This window comes from Microcebus murinus, unplaced genomic scaffold (genome assembly GCF_040939455.1).
Source record: "Microcebus murinus isolate Inina unplaced genomic scaffold, M.murinus_Inina_mat1.0 scaf052_hap2_Mmur4.0, whole genome shotgun sequence".
NCBI lineage: Eukaryota > Metazoa > Chordata > Mammalia > Primates > Cheirogaleidae > Microcebus > Microcebus murinus.
This window is the reverse complement of record NW_027438998.1, coordinates 19,193-23,168: the sequence shown is the minus strand read 5'-3', so window position 1 is coordinate 23,168 and position 3,976 is coordinate 19,193. Positions and strand designations below refer to the sequence as shown.

The 3,976-nt window shown below is 62.5% G+C and overlaps 1 pseudogene; it reads right to left on the bottom strand.

Annotated features, from left to right (window-relative positions):
- On the bottom strand, positions 1-119 carry LOC142869048 (uncharacterized; annotated as a pseudogene).
- Between the last annotated feature and the right edge of the window lie 3,857 nt (positions 120-3,976).

The window sequence follows — 3,976 nt, the reverse complement described above, 5'->3', positions numbered from 1 at the left end:
AGCCTATGGCACCCGGTATTCCCGGGCGGTCTCCCATCCAAGTTCTAACCAGGCCCGACCCTGCTTAGCTTCCGAGACCAGACGGGATCGGGCGCGTTCGGGGTGGTGTGGTCGTGGACGGCGGAGGGCTCCCCTGCCCCGCTCGAGAAGCCGAGCCTCTCTGCGCTTCCCCGCCGCCTCCTCCCGCCCCAGGCCCCGCGCCGGGCCGGGCCTGTTGAGTTCGCCGGCCGGGTCCCGTGGGCTCCGAGGGACGGGGTGACAGGCGGGGCGGGCAGGGAGCGGCGGGCCGGGGTTGGGGGCTGTCTCTCTATACACACACACTCACACTCACACTCACTCACTCACTCACACTCACACAAGATGCGCCTCCACGGCTGGACCCGCCAAGGTGGAGACCTTCCAGCCCCCCTCCTCTCCTCGCCTGGCCTCCTTCACCTCCCCGCCCCCCACCCCCAGCGCGCCTCCGGGGCCGCTGACTGCGCACGGGCGGGTGGGCGGGGCGGGGCGCTCGCCCTTTGACCCCAGCCAGGGGCCGCCCTCCCCCACAACCCCTTTCAGCTGTGCCCCCCACCCTGTGGCCCCGCGGCCGCCTATTCCCCCGGGCCAGGGCTGGGGCACAGCGCACGGGGGAGGGGAGCCAGTGTATGGGGCGTCTCTCTCTCTCTCTCTCTCTCTCTCTCTCGGGATGTGTCCCATGGGTGGGGTGGGGTGGCGTGGTCTGTGGGGCGCTGAAGAAATCAGTCCCCTCCATCTCCTCCCTCTGGAAAACACCCAAGCCCTTGGAGAACTGCCCGCACCGCTACCGTGGGGGCCGGGACCCTCCTCTGTGTCCTCCTGTGGCCCAGTCCAAGGGGCCTGGGCCTGGCCGGGGCTGCATTGGACCCCAACCACCCTGGCGTGTGGACTCGCTAAAAATCGGCGATTAGATATTGGATTCCAGCGTCATTGAGGTCATTTCACTAATGAGTGCACCGCAAAGAGTTTCCTAATCCATCTGTGAGGGTGGCAACCGAAAGAGAATTTTAGAGCCGACAGAATAGGCGAGGAAAGGCATAGGAGATTTCCACACCCAGTAAGGAAGCCTTTCCCGAAATGGAAGAAAGAAAGGAGCAAACAGAGACACCGGTAGCCCCCCGCCCGGATGAGAGTCTGCCCCTGAGAGAAAGTACCCTGACCAGGTTCTCCCGTGGGTGGGTGGCGAGCTAGCGGCATTCAGAAGAGCGAGGCCCGCAGTCTGTGCAGAAGACACCTGCACTCGGGTGTGTGTGGCGGCACAATTCACAAGCAGCTCCAGATGTTAATCCAAGGAGAAGCCAGGGAGTTCCCAACGCCCCAGGTGTCCTCAGCCCACGACTGGCTGCTGTGGGAATGCGAAGCCCGGCTCCTTGTCTCAGAGCGGGGCAACCAGGAGGTGTGATGTCCACCCCGGGGTTCCCAGGAGGATCAGGCTGAAGCTGGGACTTGGCCTGAAAGTGTCCCCTCGCATGGCCACCCCCTTCCCCTTCCTGCTCCTCTACTCCTGGTGCCCCTCCATCCAGGGGCCAGACCTTAAAGAGTCACCCGCAAGAGAATCCTGGTCCCAAAGGAGCCTTCTGGGGGACCCGTGCTGAGAGAGGTTGTGGGCATGGCCCGCTGGGGCTCTGCCCGACCCAGGGCTGAGAGATGCAACCTCCCAGCTCTGGGTCCCTGCAGGAAGTGTTGGCAAGCACAGGGCCAGTCCTCCAAAGGCCCAGGTGCAGGGAGCCCAGGCCAAGCAGCCTGTGGAAGAAGCCACATGCTGTGCCACCCCGGGGAACACGACTGCAGGCCACGGCCCTTCCCACCTCCTCCTCCTCCTCCTCCTCCTCCTCCTCCTCCCACCCCGCCCCCGCCCCCGCCCCCACATGGCACAGGGCCCAGAGACACCTCAGACACTTGCTACCCAAAGTGCAAAGGGCATCAGTTGCTCCTCCAAACCCCCCCCAGCCCAGCAGACCGCATTGTCCAGCCAGCCCCCGGGCCTCCCTGGGGTGCCCAGCACAAAAGTGCAGACACCCACCGGACCCTCAATCTCAGTTTTCGGATGTTTTTGCCACTCTAAGGACCCGCAGGCCAGCTGGGCCTTCTGGCAGGACAGAGAGCCCCGGAATCCGACGTGGAGAGCTGGGTGTACGTCCCCACGAGGAGGCGGTCCCCACCTCCGCGGCTATCCCCTTGCGGGGAGCGGCAGCCGTGGGGCCTCAGAGAAGACACCAGGCTGGGCCCCCACGGCACAGCGGGAGCACGTCCCCCGCAGGCCACTTAGCCACGGCGGCCAGCCGGCGGACGGTTGGGTTGCGCGAGACGCTGCGGCCGCCCTGCTACCGGGTTCCTGGGAGGGCGTCCTGGAACCAGCGTCCACACCAAGCCCTTGGAAGGCCCAGGCGACGGAGGAGCCCCGTCAGGCAGGGGCCGAGGACGGTGACGGCCCGGGCGGGGAGGAGCGTGTCAGGCAGGGGCAGAGGACGGTGACAGGTGACAGGCCGGGCGGGAAGGAGTCAGTCAGGCAGGGGCCGTGGAGGAGACGGGCTGGGTAAGGGTTAGGGTTAGAGTCAGGGCACAAGTCACAATCGCAAAGACCTGGAAGCCACCCGAGTGCCCATCGACCCACGAGTGGGTAAATAAAATGTGGCGCGTGGACACCACGGAGTGCTATTCGGCTATGAGGAGCAGCGCTGAGGGGGCACCTCTCGTGGTTCTCCTGGCCAGAGCTGGAACCCGTTCCAGTAAGCCAAGTATCCCAAGAATGGACACACGAGCACCACGTGCTCGCGCTCACCAGCAAATGGGTACGAACCGATGGACACCTAAGTGGACACAGAGGAATCACCTTCTTCGGGTGGGTGTCGGGCGGGTGGGGGGAGGGGATGGGCATACACATCCATTAGGAATGGGGTGGGTGCGCACCGACTGGGGGATGGGCGCACTTGAAGCTCTGACCCGAGGGGGGAGGCTGGGAGAGGGCAACGCACCCGACCTTAACATTGGTGCCCCCACAATATGCTGGAGCAACATGAGAGGTAAATGAATAAGAACACGGGGGGGGGAGGGGGGCACGGGCAACACATGTCACCTTAAAACTTGGACTCCCATCATCTGCTTGAAAAGAGAGAGAAAAGAAAATGCAATAATAGAGATAAGAGACACTTTTTAAAAATAATGAATCCGGCCGGGCGCTGTGGCTCACGCCTGTAATCCTAGCTCTTGGGAGGCCGAGGCGGGCGGATTGCTCAAGGTCAGGAGTTCAAAACCAGCCTGAGCAAGAGCGAGACCCCGTCTCTACTATAAATAGAAAGAAATTAATTGGCCAACTGATATATATATAAAAAATTAGCGGGGCATGGTGGCGCATGCCTGCAGTCCCAGCTACCCGGGAGGCTGAGGCAGAAGGATCACTCGAGCCCAGGAGTTTGAAGTTGCTGTGAGCTAGGCTGACGCCACGGCACTCACTCTAGCCTGGGCAACAAACCGAGACTCTGTCTCAAAAAAAAAAAAAAAAAAAAATGAATCCGAAGAGAAAAGTAAAAGGAGGCCTGTGGAGCAGGTCTGGGTGTGACTCCGGATGCCCGAACATCAGGTGCCACCACCAAAGATTCCTACGTGTAGCCCATAGAACCCCAAAAGCAACGGGACGAGTTCTGGTCACATACTCCCTCAAAATGACATCCAGGCCTTCTTCTGGAACTCCCTCCCCTCTCAGACTCTCAAGGTTTCCTCCAGCGTGTCGGCTCCCACAGAGCAGACCTTTGGTCTGAGACCTGACTGTCCAGAAGCCACGCATGCTGCCGCGTGGCGGCGGTGTCACGGCTCGGGACAAGAGGAGGCCCCACGGTGCGGGCTGGGGCGCCAGGCACCGCGGCGGGCGCTGAGGGTGGGGGTCACCCCCACCCCGGGCCGCCCCCGCACTCCCAGAAACGCGACAGAACCAGAGGCAAAAAAAAAAAAAAAAAGAAGAAGA